Below are 25611 nucleotides of genomic sequence, written 5' to 3' on the forward strand. Positions count from 1 at the left end.
AATAGAATCTAAAGATTTTATCTAGGAGGATCAGGAAAAGCTCCACTGAAGAGATGGTACCTAATGTGATAAAAGACAGAAAAGGATCCTCAAAGGTAGAGATGAATGAGTGCCTTCCAAGAACAGAGGATGATCTGCATTTTTGTAAAGCGGGATGTGGCAGGTCAAGCTCAGAGGACAGTGAGTATGCAACTTTGGCTGGAATACCGAGTAAATAAAGTAGAGTAATGTGAAATGAAGCTGGACTGGTAGCAAGGAGATCTATTAATGAAGGGTCTCAAATGTTAGGGTAAGGAGTTGTATTTTATCCTATAGGTAATAGGGAATCGCTGAATTTTTGAGCAAGGGAAGGTTAAAATTATGTATCAGAGGGAAAGATTTTTGCTAGATGCATTAAGGAATGGGGAGAGGAAAGACTGGGGACAGGGAGACCCATTAGGAGACTATTACAATAATCCAGTTCAAATGTTATACAGGCATAAACTATTATAGTGTTGGTTTATGTGAAAAGAGCTTGATCACAGATTTAAAGCTTGGATAGAGGTCATGGTTCAACTCTTTCATTTAACAGATGAAGGCACCATTGCCACAGAGAGATGAAGTGCCTTGCTTAAGGTTACTCTCGTAGCAAATACCAGAGGTAGAATTTGAACACAGGTACTTTTTGACTCAAAAATCCAGGATTCTCGGGGGCAGCTAGGTGGGGCAGGGGATAAAGCACCGGCCCTGGATTCAGGAGGACGTGAGTTCAAATCCGGCCTCAGACACTTGACACTTACTAGCTGGGTGACCCTGGGCAAGTCACTTAACCCCCATTGCCCTGCAAAAAACAAAAAACAAAAACAAACAAAAATCCAGGATTCTCTCCACTGTACCATACTGAAGACAGAGATGCTAAGAAGGTAGGATTAAGAATTTAGCAAATGACTGACTACTGAGGTGGGGGTGGGAGAGAGGGGATAGTGAAGAGATGATCCTTAGTTTTCCAGTCTAGATGACTAGGAAGATGGAGATGCTATTAAAAGAAATAAAGGATTTAGCAGGAAGGTCAGGTTTAGGAAGGAAGAAGAGTATATGGATATGTTGAGTTTGAGGATTAAGTGGAATAAGCAGATTGCGATATCTAACACGCAGAGGTATGGGACTATAGAGATTATGACTGGATAGACAGATTTTGGATCCAGTTGGGTAGAGGTGGTAATTAAATGAATGTGAACGGATGAATTTAGCAAGGGACAACATAGATGAATAGGAAAGCCTAGGACAGGGCCTTCGGAAACAAATTCATTTTGGTGGTAGAGAGAAGATGAAGTGGTAAGAGATATCAAAAAGCAGTCTAGGGGCAGCTAGGTGGTACAGTGGATAGAGCACCAGCCTTGGATTCAGGAGGACCTGAGTTCAAATGCAGCCTCAGACATTTAACACTTACTAGCTGTGTGACCCTGGGCAAGTCACTTAACCCCAAGTGCCTCACGAAAAGAAAAGAAAAGAAAAAGCAATCTAAGGGGCAACTAGGTGGTGCAGTGGATAAAGCACCTGACCAGGATTCAGGAGTACCTGAGTTCAAATCCGACCTCAGACACTTGATACTTACTAGCTGTGTGACCCTGGGCAAGTCACTTAAACCCCATTGCCCCCCCCCCCCAAAAGCAGTCTAATAGGTTTTAACAGAGAAATCCGTTCCAATAGTGGTGGGTTAGAAACCAGATTACTAGAGGTTGATGAATGAATGGATGGTGAAGAAGTGCAAAATAGCAAGTTTGAACTCTAGTAGAATGAAGAGATATAAGAAGGGATGTTAGGGTAATGGGGAGGGTTTTTTTTTTTTACTTAAAAATGGGGTCACTAGAACAGAAACAATGTAACTTAAATTTATATAGTATTTTAAGATGTATATTCTAATCAAATCACTTTCCTCACAACATGTTAGATGTTTTATTGTCCTAATTTATAATAAGTAAACTGAAGTCTAGTAAAGTTCACAGAGGCAAGAAATATCAGAGCTAGAACTCCTATTAAGGTTAGGATAATTGATTTGCAACCCTATATACCATGTATTAACTCCATTAGAAAAGCATCTATACTGCAGAATAGAATCTAAGTGAATACAAACATGTAATAATCTTCCTACCTACCCCAAATTAACTGTAAAAAAGTGCTTTTAAGATTTACAAAGTGAGTTATTATCTACCTCTGTATCCTACTCCTTCCCTTTCCCTCTTCCTAACTTCAGACTGAAATCTTTTCCCTCTCCACGATGGGAGGAGAGCTAAAGGTCGGTGGCCAGTTTAAAGGCTGAAAGAAGCACACTGGAGAGTACAAACACCTGGGCCCATCTCAGTTTCTCACAATTCGAAAATTTTCTCTAGTGTCAGTAAAATCATACAATACCCCTGTACAGAAACTCCTCTAAGACTTCCGATGACAGCCAAGTCTTTCCTCAAATTTTATCCTATTTAAGCCCTCTGGACACCGTCAAGACATCAACATTAAGAGAACTTATCCTGTAGCCCAATGGTTTTCAAAGTTTTTGATAAAAACAAAACAAAAAAACCCAAACCAAAACAAAAAGACAAAGTTTTTGGTCTCAAGTCCTCTTTACACGTTTAACAGTTAAAACCCACCCCCTTGGCCCCTGCTTTTTGTTTGTGTGGGTTGTACCCGTTGATTAGACATTAAAATGTCTTAGTGTATTATTGTGAAAATAGTTTTGGTCTTAGAGGACCTTCAGGGGTCCTAAGACCATACTTTATATACCACACTGCTAGAGTCTAATTCCCAGAAAGGTGGAACTCACTTGCCTAAATAAAACCAGAGTCATAGAGTTAGAAACGGAAGTGTCTTTTGAAGTCACGTAGTGCCCCCTCGGAACCTGAAAGGCGGAGAGACTAATTCTCGGAACCACACAAGATTCAAGTGGCTAGCCTAGGACCTCCTTTCACCCCTTCGCCCAAAGTCCCCGTGGAAACTGCCCCTGCTCCCCCTGTCACGGAGCGGTTGGGTCTGAGAAAGCAAGCTGTAGAAATGATTATAGCGGCAAGTACTTAAGAGACGCTAGTCTTCACGAAACGCTGTTCCTTTTCTTTCCGGACCTGGCAGGAAACGAAAATAAAACCAACAAAAACAACGTCCGTCGGAGTGGACAGTCGGTGGCGGCTACCGGCGCCCCGCGGAGCCGGCAGTTTCTCCAGAGGGCTGCAGGGCCAAGGATCAGACCCTCGGACCAGCGAGTAACCGCCCTCTCCTGGAGCACCAGGAAGGTCCCCCCGCCCCTAGCGGAGCCCACGGAGACAAAGCCTCACAACCGCCGGGCTCGCGCGTACCGAGCTTCTGGCCAGAACCCCCGAGGTCCGCTTGAACCCCGCACTCACCAAGCACGTGCCACCAGCACAGAACTGTTGGCGAGACCGTTTCCGCTTCTACACTGGATGCTGTTTTCTGACTTCCGTTTTCCGGTCGAAAAGGAAAGTCTGGGTGGGCGGAGGGAGGGAGAGAGAGTTCTTATTGGACATTCTCTGCATAAACGTCACTCGGAGGCGTTGAGGAAGAAGTTTGGACTTAAAGGAATCCGTAGTTTAAAAGGCGGAGGCCGCGACAGCTTGTGGTGATGTTTTTTTCCTGCGCTTTTTACCGTGATGTTTACTCTAATTCTGGGGTTATCGTTTTTACTCCTTGTTCCACTAGGGTTTTTGTATTTTGCTTCTGTATTTGTATCTGCAGCGCTGAGCACAGTGCTTTGCACAAAGTGGTTAATAAGGAATCGGTCTCCTTCGTTCTATTTCCTGGAAATGGACCTGAGAAGTTGCCTGACACTGAACCTCTAGTTAGTAACTCCTGGTGGGCTGCTGGACTGGGTAGGGAGAGGGGAAGGGGCTTAGCCTGCTTTGCTTGCCCGGGACCAGAGACTTTAGAGGTCCATTCCCTTCATTTTTACAAAGAACAGAAGCTCCTTGGACTCAGAGAGGGCAATTGACTGGCCTAAAGCAGCACAGCCAGCTAGTGGGAGAGCGCTTTTGATATGAATGAAGCACGGCGCTTACTGCATGCCCCTTCAGTTTGGTTGGGGATGACCCTCTGTTTTTTTCCTATTTTCACTTTCATTTCTTTTATTCAAGTTTTCTTACATAAAATGACTAATATGGTAATATTTTGCATAATTGCACATGTATAACCCATATCTAATTGTTTACTGCTTCTGGGAGGGGACAGGGGAGAGAGAGAAGGGATAAAATTTGGAACTCAAAACTTTAAATAAAAATGTTTATTATTTTAAAAAATTGTGTAGATTCCCATGTACTCTTGAGAGGGTATAATTCTTTCTGCTCCCATTCAGTTTTCTCCAGAGAGCTATCATATCTAACTTTTCCATAATTTTATTCACTTCCTTAACTTTTGTTTATTTTTGGTTAGATTTATCCATTTCTGAGAGAAGGTTAAGGTCCCCCGTAGTATAGTTTTATTATCTATTTCGTCATGTAACGCATTCAACTTTTCCTTTAAACATTTAGATGCTATATCATTTGGTGCATATATCTTAAATGTTGGTATGACTTCATTGTCCATGGTACCTTTCAGCAATATATCGCTTCCTTCTTTATCTCTTTTAATTATATCTGGTTTTGTTTTTGCTTTGTCTGAAATCATAAATTGCTACCCCTGCTTTCTTTGCTTCAGTTGAAGCATAATAGATTCTGTTCTGGCCCCTTACCTTTTACCTTTTACCTGTGTGTATTTCTCTGCTTCAATTGTGTTTCTTGCAAACTGAAGTTGATTCTTTTAACACTGAACTTATGTGCCACCCCTCTTTTTTTTCCTGAATAATTATTTATTTTTCTGAACTTGACAAACAAGGACAAGCAGAAACATTTGCAAATAAAAGGTGATTGCACACGATATTGCAAATATTATGTACAATGTGCTTTTCTTTTTTAAATATCTGCCCTGAAAGAGGGACCCTGTCTTGGAAATTCAACATGTCAATTTTAAAGTTGTTCTGTTTGTTTTTATTCTTCCTGACTTTCAGTGCTTTTACATACATTAAGAAAAATGCTTCAGTGAGCTTCTTTTTGGGAGCTACCCTATGCTTAATTCTCTTTGCCATCCTCCAAATTGGGGGAAATAAAGAAAAGAAAACAACCCAAATTCTTCTATCAAAATAGGCATAATCAAGCAAAACAAATTCCCACATTGGCTTGTGTATGAAAATGTATGTATTCTGTCTTCAGTCTTTCACATCTCTGTCTGAAGGTAGGTAGCATGATTCATCATCAGTTTGCCAAAATCCTGGTTGTTCATTGATCAGAGTCCTTACCCTTTCAAAGTTGTTTTTCTTTTAATATATTCATTGTTGTATAAAGTGTTATTCTGATTGTTTACTTTACTCTGAATCCGTTCATACAAGTCTTCCCAGATTTCTCTGAAATAGTACCTATCCTTATTCAAGGAAAATACATTATATATATATATATATACATATATATACATATATATACATATATATATACACACACACACACATATATATATATATATGCATACATACATACAAGTATTGATTTATCTAAGATGCCTTTAAGCATAATTTAGTTTTCCTGCTTAAATGTTGTGGGTTTTTTTTTTTGGTGTTGCCTCATATGAAATTATGTTTGCTTTCCTCACTTTTTTGAGTTTACTTAAAGCATAATAGATTTTGCTCCAGGCCTCTTTTTAGCTCTCTATGAATCTTTATATCTCAAGTGTGTTTCTTGAGCATTTCCTTAAGGAGTTTATCACCTTTGCCAAGGACTATCATGGCCTCCCTGCAGCTAGTCTTTTTCCTCTTCAGTTTATCCTACACTGAATTGACAAATTATATTCCTTAAGTATGGGCCTGACCATGTCACTACATTCTTGAAGAAGCTTAAGTGACTCTCAGTTGCTTCTAGGATGAAATGCTAATGTTGCCAGCATTAAAAACCCTTCACAATCTGGCTCTAGCATTTCCTTCCAGTTTAGTTACATGTTCTTTCCCCTTCCACACTATTTGTGCCCTAGCCAAACTTGCTATTTCTGTACCATGAAATTCCATTTATCTCTTCCGTGTATTTGCGTAGGCAGTTGTTCTTCTATACCTGTAATGCTCTCCCTCCTGAACCTGCCTCTTAGAATAACTAACTCATTAAAGTTTAGAGTAAGTAACCCCCGCCCCAAAGTGACCTTTCCTTACTTCCCCATTGTTAATATTTCCTCTAGTACTTTTTTTTTTTTTTTTGGTGAGGCAGTTGGGGTTAAGTGACTTGCCTAAGGTCACACAGCTAGTAAATTTCAAGTGTCTGAAGCCGGACTTGAACTCAGGTCCTCTTGACTCCAGGGCTGGTGCGCTATCCATTGCACCACCTCACTGCCCCTTCTTCCAGTACTTTTTTTTTTTAGTGAGGCAATTGGGGTTAAGTGACTTGCCCAGGGTCACACAGCTAGTAAGTGTTAAGTGTCTGAGCCCGGATTTGAACTCAGGTACTCCTGACTCCAGGGCCGGTGCTCTAACTACTGCGTCACCTAGCTGCCCCTTCTGCCAGTACTTTTTACAAAAAGTATATGATAGTGCTGGAATATTATTGTGCTTTAAGAAATGACAAGCAGGACGATTTCAGAAAAGCCTGGAAAAACTTGTATGAACTGATGTATAGTGAAGAGAGCAGAACCAAGAGGACATTGTGCATAGAGACAGCAATATTGTTTGGTGAAGTACCGTGAAAGACTTAACTATTTTCAACAATACAATGATCCAAGACAATCCCAGAGGACTAATGATGAAACATACCATATCCACCTCCAAAGAAAGAACTGATATTGACAACACAGACATGCTATTTTTTACTTTCTTTCATTTTTTTCTTTTATTCAAGTTTTCATATAGAAAATGACTAATATGGTAATGTTTACATTACCATACATAATCGTACATGTATAACATATCTGATTGCTTACTGCCTCAGGGAAGAGGGAGGGGAGAGAGGGAAGGAGGGATAAAAATTGGAACCCCAAACTATAAATAAAAATGTTTCTTACTTAAAAAAAAACACACAAATGTAGACAAAACCTTTATATACCTAAAATAATGCATTTAGAATAAGAGGGCAAATTGGGGGAAATTATTTACTATAGAATCATAGATTGAAAGCTTGAAAGTGCCTTGGAAATCTAGACCACTTTCTTATTTTACAATGAGGTCCATAGGGATGAAGTGATTTACCTAAGGTCACACAATTAGTAAGTAGAAATGTCAGAATTTGAACCCAGATCCTAGATTCCCAAATCTAATACTAAAAAATTTATACAAATTTATAAGAATAAGAGCCATTCTCCAAAGGATAGGCAATCAAAGAATATTAATGTGTTTCTCACAGGAAAAAATCTTTAATTCAACCATCATATTGGTAAAAATAATAAAAGATACTAAAAATAAATGCTATCATGCTGCAAGAAAATTGGCATGTTAATGTACTGCTAGTATAGTTGAGCATTGCTTCCATCGTTTTGTAAAGCAATATAGAATTAAAACCATAAGAATTGCAAAAATGTTCACATATTTTGATAGTGATTCTATAGGCTAGAAGACTGGTGCAAATCTAAGAAGAAATTTAATTGGGATAAATACAATGGAAGTTTAATGATATTTCAAGCTCAGTGTGAGTCAATAGTGTGAGAAAGCTAATGGAAGGTTAGGTTGCATTAAGAGTGAGATACTGTTCAGTACTAGAGAGGTAACAGTCCTAATGTATTCTGTACTTCAATTACATCTCCAGTGTTGCTTTTAGATCTGGCCATCACACTTTAGCAAAGTAGGTTAGAGAGCAAGAAGAGGGCAGCCAGGATGTTGAAGGAACTAGTTCATGTCACATTAGGCTCCTTTGAAGTAATGGGCAATGTCTAATCTAGAGAAGAAATAGTAGAAGGGTGTGGTGTGATAGTTATTTTGAAGTTGAACTGTCACATGGGAGAGAGACTAGACTTTACTTGGCCACAAAGGGCAGAACCAGGATGGATGGGTGGAACTTTCAAAGATGAAAATTTAGGCTTGATACAGAAAACAACTTCCTAACAGCTGGAATGGGTTCTCCTTCTTTGGATGTCTTTAATTAGTGGCTTAATGACTGCTTGTTTGGCATGCTGAGAAGATTCTTGCTCAGGTAGAGTTTGTACTAGATGACATCTGAGTTCCCTTCCCATAAAGAAAGAACCAAAAGAATGCTGACTAAACTATGTAAATAAAGATATTAGAAAGCAATAAAACTTACAGAAAATACAGTGACTATTACTCCTCATCAAAGTTAATATTCACAGCTTTTGTTTCTTTTAAAGAGTTGCTTGATGGTAGGTGTATATGGTTATATGTATAATGATTTATAATCTTTTTTCATTTTGTTTACTTTTTTGATTTTATGGGAATTTTTTGTACATACATTTGATTGCTTATACTTTTTGTGGGAGTTAAAATTAAATTTATTAATCCTTTTTTCTTAAAAACAAATAAGGAATAGGTCTTATCATCTTCAGCATAATTAAGTAAGAGAAATAAAATAAATCATAATTCCTGGGCTTTAAACATCTGAACTAATGGGACACCAGCAATGCATGTGGTTTTATAAAACAAATAGAAGCAAATCCCACTCTTCCCCCTACCCGCAAGAACTTTTCAATTGGAAATATAGGTTTCAGCTAGAGCAGTAGGAAGAATGATTACCGTATTCATGAGATTCATGAGTTATCCTCCTGCTGACACTTCAGTTTCAGTGGTTGGATTTTCATTTAAATTTTGCTTTAGGCTTTCTATTCCAAAGAGAATTCTCCTTAGAATCAGAAGTATAAAACAGAAATAGTTAACAGGAATATGGGATAAACAAATCTGACCATGTTACTACTCCCCTGTCTTCAAAATCTTCATTGATAAGCCTCTTTAGCCTGGTTCCATCCTACCTTTCAGCCTTATTTCTCGCCCCTTCACACGCTTTACATTATAGGGAACTGAACTATTGGCTATTCCCTGAACTCAAAATATCTTTCTCCTCCATTCATCCACGTGGTTTGTCCTATTCTCCCTGCCCTCCCCACTTCACTGAATGCACTTCCTCTTCATCACCACAGTCAAAAATCTTCCTTTTCAATGTTCAGTTCAAGTTCCATATCCTCACTAAAATCTTTCCTGCTTGCTCTAATTGAAAGTGTTATTTCCCTCCAACAATTTTGTAGAGAACTGTATCTGGATTTGTTTTTTTCTTTTTTCTTCTATCTTTTACTATGCTTATATGTTTACATACTGTAGCCTCCAGTAGAATATAAGCTCATTAAGGCAAAGACGGTGCTGTTTTCCAACATGGAGTCCATAGGGCCTAGTGTAATGCCCTGTATTTATTAAGCACTAGTAAATGTTTGTTGAATTTAGTTAAATTGAGGTAGTTGCTCTCAATAGCTCATGTTACCAGGAGCAGACCACCTACATCCCAGAGTACTGAAAAAAAACCATGTAGATGACATTCTAGAGATATCATCTGTGATGTGCAAAAATGTATATAGTACTAGAGACAGGCAGTTGTGGTTCCCATTTTCAAAAAGAGGAAGAAGGTGGGTTCTTCAAATTATAGGATAATAAGTTTAACCTTAACTCCTGATTTTAACTCTGGAACAATGGCATTAAAAGGATGTTTTGTGAAAATGTGTTTAGTCTGGGTATGTATGGTGCCAAGATCAGGGTCTGAAGACACTGAGTAATAAGATAATTTTTACTAAATACAAACACTCAGGAAGGACATTTATTGTAACAATTGGAGTGATGCCACCTGCTGGAGAGTTACTGTAGGAAAGCTCCGCCATGAGGAGAAAGTGTCTGAGGGCAAGCCATGCCGCTTTTCCTTGGCATCATCAGGAAGTGACGTTTGCTCGTGGGTACTGTCTATCAAAGCTACCAATCAATTAGCTTGGAGCTGTGTGTGCGCATGTGGATGGGATGTTCCTGGTTCCATGGGAGGCTTGTGGGACGAAGAAGGGGCGAGGCTTGCTCTCTCACTCTCTTTCACGAGGACCTCAGGGGGGAGCGGAGCAGGAGACACACACTCCCCTTGATAGATAGATGAATCTAGGCCTCTTTCTCTCTCTCTTCACCAAATTCTTATTCTCCTTAATAAATGCTTAAAAGTCTAAACTCTTGCTAAAGCTTATAATTTATTGGCAACCACTCATTAGATATTTTAGACAGTAAAGCTAGATAGCTCCTTACATTATACATATATATATATATATTTATACATAAACAAATATACACAAATATATACATATACAATATAGCTGCATATACATGTACATTATATATATGTATACATACATACATGTACACAGGTATAGAGATAGAATAATGGATATAGCTCTTCAGGTTTCCCCATACAAAGATGCGCCTAATTACAATAATAATTCAAATTGGCACAAGTTTTTCAGTTCCAAAGGGTTAGCTCTTCTCAATTTTTACCTTCACTGATCATCCTATTGTCCTTATAAGGAAGATTAAGAATTCAGGAAGCTAGAAACACACCCTTTTTATAAACTGGACATGACTGAAGACACACTACTTCTGTAAGAGGATCAGGTGGTTAAATAAAGCTGGTCTTTAAGTCTATTAGTGGGCTCAATGAAGTCTTCCATGGCTTGAGTGTGATTAGACTAAAAGGAATCCCCAGATGACGTTATGGAATGTCTTATGCAAGAGGTGAAGTGGGTCACTGGTAAAGTTGTGGCACTAATTTTTCCCCAGTAGGGCACCCACTTGTGGGTTCAATTATTGAGACTCATCCTGAGACTCAGCAAGGTCCAGAACAATAGCCTAAGAAAATAAAAACAATGACTTGTTCCTTTCCATACAAAGGGCAGCATCACAGGGCCATTCAAGCCACTGAAAGTTCTGCCTTCTCGAACTATCTAGATCCTTCTCTTATCCTTCAGGGATTTCTGAAAACTGGGTTGAAAGCATCTAAGGACCAGAAGCAGATAATAGGTCCATGATAGCAAAAGCCATTAAAAAACCAGGCACCAGGACAATCTTAGAGTCCAAATTTTCACAAGAAGGTATTCATGTGGACCGAGCTGACTGGGTCAAAAGGGCTTTGACCCAGCTTAGCACATTCCTGGGCTCTGCCAATCCCTTTTAAGGGTAGGCATCTTAGCAATTCCTCCAGTAACAGGGCACTGTTTGATGTTAATAATGAAAAATAATTTGGCCCAAATGAGAAGCTTCCAATGAATTTTTCCCACTGTCATGGACATGGCTGACCCAACAATAGCATGAACCCTCCACAAATCCAACAAATCCATCTATACTGATTCAGGCTGATTTATACATTCAGGCTGATTTATAACTATGATAGGGACATGTATTGTCAATCATCTCCCTACCTTTATCTGGATGGTGGCTTTGTCCCCCATGTAGTGACTTCCCCCAAACTTTCCATCTCCATGGAATTTCCATAGTCACCTAGTTTCTTGTGTTCCAGAAACCCCCTCTAGATCTGAACCCTGCTTTCCTCTCCAAAATCTGTCATGTGGGCATGGAGCCTCCAATTTCACTCTTGGTCCTATGGTAAAATCTGAACATGTTATGGAGCTTGATCCTAACTACATTATTTTGAATTCCATAAAACCAGAATACAAGGGAATGGATGGCAATTGGGGAGGAGAAGGTTGGAGGTGGGAAGTTGGGTTAAGATCCTAACCTCTCTTGTCCCATACAACCTAGGCTAGTTTTTCCTTAAAAGGTATTGGAATTAGCCTCAAGACTTGATTGGCTTGGGAAACTAAAGGCTTAGGTTTTTGAAATAATTTCCTAATTGCCTGAGTAGAAAACAGCTATGAGGAACCTCAGCACTCTTTGATGCTTGACTGCTGGAAAATAATGAACAATGGAGCTTTGCCCAGCTGAATCAAGTTAAGGTGTATCCAATGCCTTTACTTCTTGGGTAACTCCTGTCAAATATAATAGTTGAATTTTCCTTCTATGGCCAAGTAACTCTTCTTTGGTTAACTGTTAAATGACCTATGAGTGCCTCATTACATTTCAATATCAAACATAGACTACATTGGGACTGGGATGGGTCAGCCCAAAATAAAGTCCTACTCTCTCCTTTTCCTCTCTTCTCCCCATATTTTCTAAGTAATCTATTAAATATCTCTCCATCAATCTTTCTTTTATCCAGACCATTTCTTTTTTTTTTTTTTAGTAAGGCAATTGGGGTTAAGTGACTTGCCCTGGGTCACACAGCTAGCAAGTGTTAAGTGTCTGAAGCCGGATTTGAACTCAGGTCTGCCTACTATCAAGGAAGCCCTAAATCTATATATGCTCTAGGTCTCAATCCCAGGGGAAGCCAGGAACTAGAACCAAGAAGAGTGGGATTCAGTAGAGGAGGAATCATTTTCACTCCAGTCTTTGTCCTCTTCCAGAGTTTCCCTTCCAACAGCTCTAATTTCCTGGGGTGACAAAATTAAAATAGGGTTGGGAGTTGATGCCATCCAATACTTTCTCCTTCTAACCTTACTCTGGACCTATCACAGAGGCAATCAATGAGTTTTCCACCCTTTGCTTGAACAAGGTTAGCAGGTCTCATTCAGCTTTATTCTAACCAATTCATCTTCAATCTTACCTGATCCTGTTGGTTATACCAAATGTTTAAGTCAGTACATGCTGGTTCCAAGTTCAGGGTCAAGATTTGGAAAGATAGCACCAATGACAATGAGATAGATTAAAAACAAAACAAAGAAAACTTTTAAGTAAATACAAATATTTAGCAAAAATATACACCGATAGGTATGTTCTGGTTCCTGTCCATGGAAATTCGCCCAAGTCAAATCACAAAAGCCTGAACAGGAATAGAAAGTTCATTGGATCCAAATAGTCACACCTTCTTCTCAGTACTTGTTTATATAGGACATACACACACACACACACACACACACACACACACACACACACACACACACACACACAGAAGAGTGGGTCTTAATGCATTTAGCCTATCTTTGTTCCAGGTCTCCATGACTAAAGACTACACATGCACTTTGCATCAAATATCTGTAATACGGGTCTGATAGACTAGATATATAGAGAATTAACATAAGCAGATTAGATCAAGGACCATCCCTGACTGCGTAAATGGTAAAGGATATGAACAAACAGTTCTCAAAAGAAGGGGGACAGCTAAGTGGCACAGTGAATAAAGCACCAGCCCTGGATTTAGGAGGATCTGAGTTCAAATTTGGCCTCAGACACTTGACACTTACTAGCTGTGTGACCCTGGGCAAGTCACTTAACCCTCATTGCCATGCAAAAACAAACAAAACACAAAGAAACAAAAACACAATACATGAAGGCCTGCTCCAAATCACTAACAATAGAAATGGAGCTAAAAACAAGTCTGAGGTTGCCCCTAACACCCAATAAATTGACGAAGTTAACAAAAGATAGGAATAATAATTCTTAGATGCTTCCTAAGTTACCAGTACTTTGTGAAGCTTCATACATATCTCTCTGAGCTAAACAGATCTTTTTTATTTTTTTATTTTAATTTTTTTCCTTTTTTGAGCGTGGGGCAATAAGGGTTAAGTGACTTGTCCAGGGTCACACAGCTAGTAAGTGTCAAGCGTTTGAGGCAAGATTTGAACTCAGGTCCTCCTGAATCCAGGGCCAGTGCTTTATTCACTGCGCCACCTAGCTGCTCCCAGATCTGGTTTTTACACTCATCATAACACATTACACATTATCTTACAAAATTCCACTAGGCTTATGCCTGTCTTTGGTGTTTGACCCTAAATTCCCCTCCTCTCAAAAAAATTTAGGAAAAAGTAAAAATAAAGAAACTCACAAAAATACTATAGACATCTGGGCATCAGTGTTTCCACAGACCTATATTTCATAGTTATCCTGGAAAAGTTCCTAAGATGTTCTTCTGTGGTTCAATTTCGAAGGAGTCTCTTCCTTTCTGGACTCATGCCTTGCTAGTACATTGTCTGTCTCCAAGAAAAATCAAATAGTCCTTGATACGGGATCCTAACTGACACAGTGCTGGGCAAGTAGTCTACCTTACCCCAATCCTAAAACAAATGAATCCTACAACTATCCTGATTTTCAAATAGGCTGGATCCAAAAAAGATCATATAATCCCAGATAGGCTGATTAGACTCATATTTCGATAGGGTGAGGAGTCCAGTTCAAAGGAAATCCAAACAATCTAGCCTCGTCTCCTTTTGAAGGGGGGGGACATTTATAATCAATCCACATTGACTCAAACAGGCACAGCTACACCATTTATTAAGACAGGTAATCAGAGCCTCCCCAAAAGCTCACCTCTTTGTAAATTCATCAAGTTGATCTGAACGCAACCCAGATCAAACTCCTTCCTGTGATTGTACTAAATGCCCCTTTAACAATTTTCTGAGTATATTCACAATTTCAAAACTGAACTGCCCCATTCAATAAAATCAATGGCCACCAGATGGCACCATTTTCTCTGAAATGCTCTGCATGTCTAAAATGCAGGGATGGAATCCTTCAAACTCACAGGCTGATTTGTGGACTGTGGAGGTTTGACATGATTGAATTCCTTCCAATGTCTGAGACTTCTTGCTCTCTGAGGATTAGGATGATCAGTGTGCTTTTGTATCTATCCTAATGAGAATGCCAAAGGAAATTCTGTTAATCGCTTCAATCATTGACAAGCAGTCTAATAAAATTCAAAGTGCTATATAAAAGTGTGCTATTATATTATTGCTTTGATTGTTATTGTGACCTGTCACTGTCCCTTGAAGCTCTTTCTTTGGTGTCTTTTCTTCAACAAGTCTTCTATATGGAGGAATCCCAGATCTATATCTCCAGTCCCGATTTCTCTCCTGATCTATATGTCCAACAACCTGTTAGATACACTCACCTGGATGTACTGCCAGTGTTTTAAGCTCACTATGGCCAAAATCAAATTCACCATCTTCCCCCAAAAATCTTGTCTATCCTAATAGCACTTCTGTTTCTTTATGGGGCCCCTCAGTGGTAGAAAGGATAGAGTGCTGGACCTAAAGTCAGGAAGGTTCATCTTTGTGATTCAAACCTGGCCTCAGACACTTACTTGCTGTGTGACCCTAGGTGAGTCACTTAATCCTGTTTGCCTCAGTTACCTCATCTATAAAATGACCCAGAGAAGGAAATGGCAAACAACCCCAGTTTTTTGCCAAGAAAACTACAAATAGGGTCACAAAGAATTGGACATAACTGAACATTATTGGGTAGCTAGGTACCTCAGTACCTGAGCTACCTTCTTCCTGAGTTCAAATCCAGCCTCAGACACTTACTGGCTGTGTGACCCTGGGCAAGTTTTTTTAAAACACTTTTTGCCTCAGTTTCCTCATCTATAAGATGAGCTGGAGAAGGAAATAGCAAACTACCCCAGTATTTTTGCCAAGAAAACACAAAATGGGGTCACAAAGAGTTGGACATGACTGAAATGACGGAACAACAACAATTTCTATTATTGGTGCCACCATGTTCTCATTCACCTGGGTTAAAGTCCTGATCTGTCTCTTCCTTTCTACTCTCACTGTTGCCATCAGTATTAAGGTGCTCACAGGTAGCATGATATAGTAAAAAAAATGATGGATCCAGAGTCAGTATAAGTGGGTTCAGGTTCTGTTCAGATCAGTGGTTTGATCCTGCCAAGTCATTTCCCATCTCTGGGCTTCCTTTTTTCATCTATAAAATTAAGATAATTATATAGCACCTAGCTCATAGGGTTGTTGTGAAAATATTTGATAAACCATAATCCATTCTCTCTTGTCTAGACTTGTTTTAACTAATCTCCTTTCCTCCAATCTACCTGAATCAGAGTTGTCCTTCTAAAGCATAACTCTGATTTCATTCCTCTGATCCAAAACCATCCAGGCTCCTAATTGCCTAGCAAATGAAATCTAAATTACTTGGTTGGGCTTTGGGGTCAGAGAAAGCATCAATTCCCCAGGGCACCCTGCAATTTTGCTTCCTTCTCTGGATCTCTTCCTGGCAATAGTTTTCTTACCTAACTTTGCCTCTTGGATTTCAGAGATCCACAGACACTCTGGTGTCAACCCAGCCTAGTTCTTCTCTTTGCCTATGAATGAATAAAAACATTTTAAAAATCATTCATTAAGCAGTACTTTGTGCAGAGCACTGTTCCAAGCACTGGGGACACAAATGGAAAAAGCAAGATAGTCCCTGCTTTCAAAGAGTTCACACAGTAATGGGGGAGACAACACACATATAGGAGATTCCAGTTGCAGGTCAGATGAAAAGACCCAGTGGTTGTTAAGGTGTCATAGCAAAGCAGACAATAGGACATTTTCTTCAATATAATTGCTAATGATAAAACCATATCCAATGACATGTTTGATGGTGCCAAGGATTTTGGTGGAAAGACTCTTCTGGGGGTCTTCAGTAGTTTTTGCTCACTGTCCTAGATGGTACAGTGGATAGAAAGCTAAGCCTGCAAGTCCTGGGACTCAGGAAGACCTGAGTTCAAATCCAACTTTGGATACTTACTATTTGTGTGGTCCTGGGCAAGTCACTCAATGCTCTATTTGGCAACAGTAAAGGGTTATGCATACCTATTTTATATACCTGGGGATGTGTAAAAATTTCTCAGGTGAAAAGAGGTCACAAGTTTAAAAAAAATTAAGAAGCCCTGTCTTACAGTCTGACCTCTTTAAAAAAAATATATATACATTTTAAATGCAATTAAGTATATAAATTAAATTTAATTATATATACATATATGTAAAACACAATTTTAATTTTCTTTTTGAGAAAAATCTAATTTCACTCACTTTCATCTTCCAGTCCCCTCATGAAAATAGTAAAAAAAGAAAAACAAAATCTTTGAAACAAATATACATAGTTAAGCAAAACGAGTTCCCTCTTTGACCACATCAAAAACCTTGAACCCTGAGTCCATTATGTTCCACTCAAGAGATGGGTAGTATGTTTCATCATAAGTCCTTTGGAATACTGTTTGGTGGCTGCATTGGTCAGAGTTCTTAAGTCTTTCAAAGTTTGTCGTTACAATGTTCTTATTAATGAATAAATTGTTCTCCTGGTTCTGCTTATTCCTTCTGCATTAGTTTGTCCAAGCACAGCCATCTCTTGAGGTTTCTAATCTACTGCCCCTCTCTCTTCAGTTGGGGGAGAAAAGTACAGAGGTCTCTGACATTAAGCCACCTCTCTGCTTAGATATTGTTTAAGGCAAAGATCCCAGTTCCTTGGGGCTTCCTTTTTCTGCAAAGCTAAAAAAGAAAAAACAAAACTCCAACCCAACCCAACCTTAAAAATACAAATTGCAAATAGAATTAATCAAATGCTTTAGCCCCTAGATAATATAGTGACTGCTGAGTCAGAAGGGCAATATCTCCACCAGATGGATTTTGAGCACTCAAACTTCAAAATAAGGTTTTCCTTCCCTTTTTCACACTAGGCTAGCAAAAACACACACCTCACCATGCCAAAAGAACCAGTAAACACAACTTTTAAATATATAAAAAAAAACTTTTAGTAATTAACCTTGTTGCTTTTCTGGATAATAAAACAAAAGGGGGAGACAGAGAGCAGAGTAGAGACCCCACTGTTCCAGCTATTTCTCTGAGAAGCCAGAATTCAATCTCTCTCTCTGCTGGATTCTCCTAATAAACTGAGCTTCTAGCCAGGAAAAGGAAAAGACTCCAGGTGACATCAATCTCCAGGGAAGAGTCATCCATCTGCTGCCACTACTACTGCTGGTGTTACTGTGCTTTCGCTCTTCTTCCCTGTCCCTGTTCAGAGAGATTTAAAAAACCCTTACTGTAGGTGGCAAAGAATTGGAAATCAAGGGGATGCCCATCAATTGGGGAATGGCTGAACATGTTGTGTTATATGAATATAAAGGAATACTATTGTGCTATAAGACATGATGAGCAGGCAGATTTTGGAAAAACCTGGATGGACTTACATGAATTGATGCTGAACGAAGTGAGCAGAACCAGAACATTCATTGTACACAGTAACAGCAGCATCGTGTAATGATCAACTGTGATAGACTTACCTCTTCTCAGCAATATAATGATCCAAAACAATTCCAAAAGACTCATGATGGAAAATACTCTCCACATCCAGAAAAAAGAATTGTAGAATCTGAATGCCGATTGAACCATATTACTACTTTTTTTTGAGGTTTTCCCCTTTTGTTCGGATTATTCTTTCACAACATGACCAATGTAGAAATGTTTTTTTAAACAATTTAAATTTTCTTTTATTCATTCATTCATTCATTTATTTGTTTGTGTGTTTATTTATTTTGTGGGGCAATGAGGGTTAAGTGACTTGCCCAGGGTCACACAGCTAGTAAATGTCAAGTGTCTGAGACCAGATTTGAACTCAGGTCCTCCTGAATCCAGGGCCAGTGCTTTATCAACCATGCCACCTAGTTTCCCCAGAAATATGTTTAATATGATTATACACATATAACCTATATCAGATTGCTTTCTGTCTTGGGGAGAGGGGAGGGAAGAGAGGGAAGGAGAAAAATTTGGAACTCAAAATGTTATAAAAACAAATGTTGAAAACTATCTTTACATGTAACTGGAAAAAATACTATTAAAATTTTTAAAAAATGAAAATAAAAAGGCAACACCCCCCCCATACCCTCCACCTCTTACTGTAATGGAAAAGTTTGCCCTTCAGTACTGTTCCATTTGTGTGTCTGGAAGGGTCTTGAGCAACTCAGGCTTCTTAAACAGTCAGTCAGGTCCAAGTCTTGTGAGAAAAGACTGTTACAAACAGAATATGTCAGGTACTGTGGGACCCTCAGTGAGGACTTGGTATAAAATCCTTCTGTACTTGGTAGATAAAATTGTGGAAAGTTTGGTCATATCCTTAGGGGGTTAAGCTAGTGATCTTCACAGACTTTCCTGGCAATGTATGGAACAAGAAACTACTTGGGGTCATATATCTTCTAAAACCCTTTTAGTTCATGAATTACAAATTAGGAGTCAGTTTCATGATGGGAGAAAGCTGATGCAACTCAGTGAATCCCATATTCAGCATCTCCCTTTCCTCCCCCATGCCCAGGCACAGATTTCCATCCATGCAGAAAAATACCTATAGATTAACCTATTGAACTTTATGGATAAGAGACTCTTCCTTCCCACTCTAAAGCCCTCCACTTGTGACCATAAGACTCCTCAATATTTGTAGGTTCCACCTATGGTGAACGATAGGGCTTCTGCGAACTTTATGGGTTCTTTTCTGATTTAAATCCAGCAAGTACCCGAGAGATCCAATGCTACCCTAAAGATTAACATATCATGATTAGTAAATTTATCTAAGGGATGGAGATACACATACTTCAATGGTCTGAGAATACACTTGATTTAAATCTGATTGATAAGCTATAGGTATTAATCAAGGCTAGAATTGGAAAAATGGACAGCTCATCTAAGATATGCTTAATATCCAGTGTGGAAAAATATGTATATACATTCATGATAAAAGGTTAAATCATGCCGTCAAAATCTTGTGAACACAATGCCATTATATAAAACAATTAATTTCAGCAAAAGGGTATATTCCCTATTTAAGTGTATTTTTAAAGATGTAAAAAGTTGAAGGGGCAGTTAGGTGGTGACTAGCAGTGTGAGCCTGGGCAAGTCACTTAACCCTCATTGCCCTGCCCCGCCCCAAAAGATGTAAAAAGTTGTAAGGCTTATTGCATGGATAACTTTAATTATTTTTCTTTATCTCAGTTAATTTGCATGCCAACATGAGAACAAAAGCCATTTCCTTGATGGATAAGTGGTCAAAAGACGAAGAAAAGTTCTCAGAAGAATAACTATTGGGGCAGCTTAGGTGGCGAAGTGGATAGAGCACCAGCTCTGGAGTCAGGAGTACCTGAGTTCAAATCCGGCCTCAGCCACTTGACACTAGCTGTGTGACCCTGGGCAAGTCACTTAACCCCAATTGCCTCACACAAAAAAGGCTATTAGAATAACTATTATCATATGGGAGATTGCAACAAATCATCAATAATAAAATATAAAAATCAAAACAACAATTTCACAATCAGCAAATTGACAACTATGACAAAATATGGGAATAAGCAATATTAGGGGGATTATGAAAAGAGAGACACAATTTTATGCTGCTGGTAGAGATTGGTTTGGTCACTGTTTAAAAAAAATTTGAGATTATGCTAATAAAAGGACCAAAATGTCTATACCCTTTGACTCACAGGTGTCATTGCTAAGCAAGCATATATCCCAAGGAGGTCAATAAGATGGAAAATCCAGGATCACCAAGATATTTAAAGCAACATTTTTTTGGTAGTAGCAAAGAACTGGAAACAAGATAGATTTTGTTTTGTTGGGAAATGAAAAATTGAGCAAACAATTAAATAGAATCATAATCTCATATAATCCCATAAGGAAACAAACCTAGTTAAATAGACTCTATAGGTAAACTAAATCAGATTACAGATTTAAACTACATTTAGAGGGTTCATAATGGTCTAATTGAGAGAAGAAGATTTACATGACACAAAGATAACCAAAAGCTTGGGCATTAGAGAAATTCTTCTACAAATAACATCTTTTTGAGAGGTTTTTAAAAATGCATGTATGTATTCTTTTCTTACTCTCAGTTTGTTTCTTATCTCAAGGATGCCAAAAGTCTTCCCTAAATAGTATCATTCCATATGTCAGATTTGTTGTTGTTGTTTTTGGTCAAGTGAGATTAACAGAAAATAGTTAACCAAAATGTTCCAGGAGGAATGGCAAAATAAAATTGAATATAAGGAAAATAAAAGGTTCCCATCACACCTGAATTTAAACTCTTTTCTTGGACAAGACCTGAAAAAACCTGGAAAAGTCATTAATTACTGTCTACCTTAGTTTCCTCATCTGCAAAAAAAAAAAAAAGAAAATAATGGTGCCTACCTCACAGGATTATGAGACTAAAATGAGATAATGCTTGTAAACTATTTTGTAAATTTTTAAGGGATTTATAAATGCTAGTCATTATTATGATTAAACCTGCTCTTAATCCTAACTTCTGAATTTCTGTTGAAGATACTACAGATCTTCTGATGCCCTGGCTTGTGACCTCGCTTTACTGGTGCAATATGATCTACATTTACTTTGGGATTTTCCCCACTCACTCACCTTCCACCCCCCAATCCAATCAGTTGACAATTAATTAAGCAACATTCATTTATTAAGCCGTTATTATGCCAAGGATCGTGCTGGGAGCTGGTGATACAAATACCATAAATGAAATAATCTCTCCTGGCAGATCCTGTTGTTATTATCTCCACCATATTCTTGCACCTGGCTCCCTCTACTTTTTTTTTTTAATGGGGCAATGAGGGGTAAGTGACTTGCCCAGGGTTACACAGCTAGCAAGTGTCAAGTGTCTGAGGCCAGATTTGAATTTAGGTCCTCCTGAATCCAGGGCCACTGCTTTATCCACTGCACCGCCTAGCTGCCCCCCTCTACTTTTTTCTCATGGCAAAGACCCTAGTTGAGGCCCTTCTCTCTGCCCACCTTGGCTATTATAATAACTTTCTAAACTGGTCTTCCTGAATATAATCTACTCTCTTCAAACCATTACCCACATAACTGCCTAGATAATCTTCCTAATGCACTTTATTGCTCTTTTAATAAAAAAAACTCCAAACAATTCAATGTCTCCCATGTGCCTTCTAAGTGCACCATGTCGTCTCAAAACTCTCCCCCAACCCCTTATGTTCCTTTGGAGCTATTTGACTCTGCACTTAAGGATTCAGTCAGGGAATTTAAATAAACTCAATTGGCAATATCTGATTGGGCCACGAGGTGGTGCACAATACCCATAAATATTTGAGGCTCTAAGTCAATTTTCCATGCATCCTGATTCATCACTTTCTAACAAGTCTAGAAGGCTGAGCAAATCCAAGGTGTCTCTTCACTCAACACTGTGGTTTTATATGATTTGGAAATGGCTTTTAAAAAAACCCCAAAAACATTGTATTGGCTGGGTTCCATTTTAGGTTATGTCCACATTGCTTCTTAATCTTGGGTTGGTGAACGTGTTTTAAAAATATTTTGATAACTGTATTTCAATCAATTCCCTTTGTAACCTCATGTATTTTATTTTGTTCATTTAAAAACATCACTCTGAGAAAGGCTTCTGCCAAAGGGGTCCAGGACACAAAGGATAAGAACCCCTGGTCCTAGGAAATGAAATGGAATAATGATCTTTAAAATATGACCCATACCTGGCTCATTATATTTCTACCTCTTGGAAGGATTCCCCTCTCTCAAGCCCCTTCCCACTATACTTCAAACCGAGTATGTGGTGATCACAGATATTTAATAATATAGAATAACACGCAAAAGAAATAGAGAGACTCTATTGCACCTGCTCCCTTCTCACTCCCTAGATGAGACAGGGTGAGAAGACAAAAGAAGGAAGAAGAGAAGGAAAAAGAGAAAGAAGACATAGAACACTATTATTGTCCTTTTCATCATGTGATGTCTACTCCCGCTTCTCTCACAAAAAAGAGAAGGTCGTTTCAATCCTGGAGAGGGGAGAAACATTCCTTTTCCTGGACCAGGATCAGCAGAAATCGTGCTGTTGGCCTCTGCATCTTTTTTTTTCAGGTCCAGAGGATCTCTATAAGACGGGAAGGTGATGTGGAATCTACATACAAGTAAAGCATAAAATGCTGATTATTATATTCAAAGTCCTTCACAATTTGGCTTCAAACTAGTCTTACAGACGTAATGCATACTACTTCCCTTCATGTATTCTGTGATCCAGCCAAAGGGAACAATTTTTCATTCCCTTTGCTCTTCCTTTTCCGACTGAGCATCTTATCTCACTAGGTCCTCTAAGCCTGGGGACATTCATTCTCCTCCCACCCTAGTCTCTGGAATAAACGAATTTGGGTCTTGTACTTTTGGGTAGTGATGCTGGTTATACCTGCCAATGGATATTTATGGATTTTTAAAAAATCTGAGCTTGGTTGGAAACTAAGGTCACTGGAGAAAAGTTGAATTACATTTGGAAAAGGAAGTATCAATAACAAATTTCTCTCCAGTTCTTAAAATTCTAATTCTAAATCAGTAGTTGGTTTTCCTTATGTACTAGTTGGGAGAGACTTCCTTGCTTATTGTTTATCACTTGCCATAGAGATCTCACAAAATAGCTGCATTAAAACAAAACAAAAACAACCCCAAACTAGAAAAGTTCTTTGTTGGTGACGTTTCACAGTGTGAACAAACACATGCTTGCAGATCCCAGGAAATACAGATAGTGATAATGCTGCCAAAAGAATGAATCTGAATCAACTCAAAGCCTTAATGGAAAGAATTTTATTCTTACAAATTGTTGAACAGAATTGCATATACATTGCACATTTGTATGTGAATAATTGAATTATCAAAGTATTGCCAGAACATCATTATGGTATTGAATACTTCTATTAGTCAATCAACAAGCACTTATTAAGTACCTTCTATGTGCTAGGCACTGGAAATCCGAAGATGAAAAGGAAACAATTCCTGCCCTCAAATAGTTTACATTCTATCACTTAGAGCTAGTGTAGCCCTTAGGACACACTCAGACCAAAGAAGTTCACACACACACACACACACACACACACACACACACACACACACACACACACACCCCATGGTATACACCATGAGGTATAACATATACCATATATACCACATAAATATATGTACATACATAATAAAATAAATGCTTACTGCCAAAACTGGTGTAATAGCAATTAATTAAAACCCCCCCCACAATTTTAGTTAATTTATAAAACATGTGCCTTCTAAGTGCACCATGTCGTCTCAAAACTCTCCCCCAACCCCTTAAGTTCCTTTGAAGGAAGGACCTTGATACACCCTGTCTCCCTGTGGAGAACTGGTGGGAGAATGACAGTTGTATAGGATGAAGGACAGGGAGGGAATGCCCTGCTAGAGACCCCACTTGTGACACATCAAAGATCTGTTGGAGTTCTGAAGAAGAAGCCTTATCCAAGTCTCCTCCTTTTTCTGGGCCTCAGTTTACTGTATATATACTGTATGTATATGTGTGTGTGTATACACACACAGAGTATATAAACAGCTGGACATAGGATCATACATCTTGAGCAGGAAGAGACCACAGAGAACAACTAGTTCATCTCCTTTATTTCACAGAGGGGGAAACTGAGGCCCAGGGAAATTTAGATACTTGCCCAAGGACACACAAGTAGTGTTGGAAGAAGGATTTGAACACAAACCATGACTGCAGAGACATTGCTATTTCTATTGTGCCTCAGGTTCCTACCAGCCCTGACCTATGACCTTATAGCTCTTCTACTGTGTTAACATCAGGAACTCCATTAAGCAGGGAGAGTTATTCTTTAGCACTTAGAGCCCTTCCTTTTTATCTTCCCAGAGTCAGCAAGATGGTGCAGTGAATGGAGAGCCGGGCTTGAAGTCTGGAATACCTGAGTTCAAATCTGGCCCTCAGACACTTACTAAACCATGTGGCCCTGGGCAAATCACTTAATAGTTCTTTGCCACAGTTTCCTGAACTGTAAAATGGGAATAACATTAGCACCTACCTTGCATCGTTGTTGTGAAGATTCTTCCTTCCTTCCTTCCTTCCTTCCTTCCTTCCTTCCTTCCTTCCTTCCTTCCTTCCTTCCTTCCTTCCTTCCTTCCTTCCTTCCTTCCTTCCTTCCTTCCTTCCTTCCTTCCTTCCTTCCTTCCTTCCTTCCTTCCTTCCTTCCTTCCTTCCTTCCCACTATAGTATGACTGGTGCCACCTTAATTACAACACTATATATCTATATTTATATATAAAACGACTATGTGAGAAGCATCGTGGAGCCAGGAAGACTGGGCTCCCCTATCCTGCCTCTGACATATATTAGCTGTGTGATTATGAGCAAGTCACTTAACCTCATAGTGCCTCTAGGCAGATCAGTTGATGATCTGTATCAGTAGAGGTAGTTCTCCACCCCCTCCCCCCATGCCACTTTAGCCCATGGCATGCAGAGCCTGGGTCACTGAATTCTGGTGACACAGCACTGGCCTCTGGTGACTTGGGTGTTTCCTTATCTGGAAAGGTCTTTTGGCTTCAGAAAAAAAAATCACAAAATTTCTTTTGTTTATGAGCCACTTTTAACCTGCTGCATTTCATTTAACTTAATTGGCACATTCAGGTTTTGATATGGGAGCCTAGGGGCCTTGGGGTAGCAGCATATTTTTAATAAATCAAAATAAATGAAATAAGCTGCTCTTGCAGCTGTGCTGGTGCCCTTCAGCCCCTAACTGGGTGAAAGGCTCATCACTCATCAGCTGCAAATGCTCAGGAAGAGCGATAGACTTAATGCAGCCCAAAGCTCTCTTGAAAAACAGAGTTTGGAATTTTTAGAACCCAGTGGTATATCTAGCTATCTATAACCTCTCTCTGGAATATCAATAATAACTAGCCTTTATGTAGTACTTGCTATGTTCCAGACCCAGTGCTAAATGCTTTACAGTTATTACCTCATTTGAGCCTCAAAAC

The 25611-nt window shown here is 39.0% G+C and overlaps 1 protein-coding gene across 1 annotated transcript in view; it reads right to left on the reverse strand.

Moving 5' to 3' along the window:
- The window catches only part of PUM3 (pumilio RNA binding family member 3), a 37399-nt gene extending 33952 nt beyond the window's left edge, over nucleotides 1-3447 (reverse strand). Inside the window, 1 exon segment of the mRNA XM_043979490.1 lies at nucleotides 3372-3447. The gene's annotated coding sequence lies outside the window, so the exon portion shown is untranslated.
- Between the last annotated feature and the right edge of the window lie 22164 nt (nucleotides 3448-25611).

The sequence above is a fragment of the Dromiciops gliroides genome, chromosome 1 (assembly GCF_019393635.1).
Source record: "Dromiciops gliroides isolate mDroGli1 chromosome 1, mDroGli1.pri, whole genome shotgun sequence".
NCBI classification, from domain to species: domain Eukaryota; kingdom Metazoa; phylum Chordata; class Mammalia; order Microbiotheria; family Microbiotheriidae; genus Dromiciops; species Dromiciops gliroides.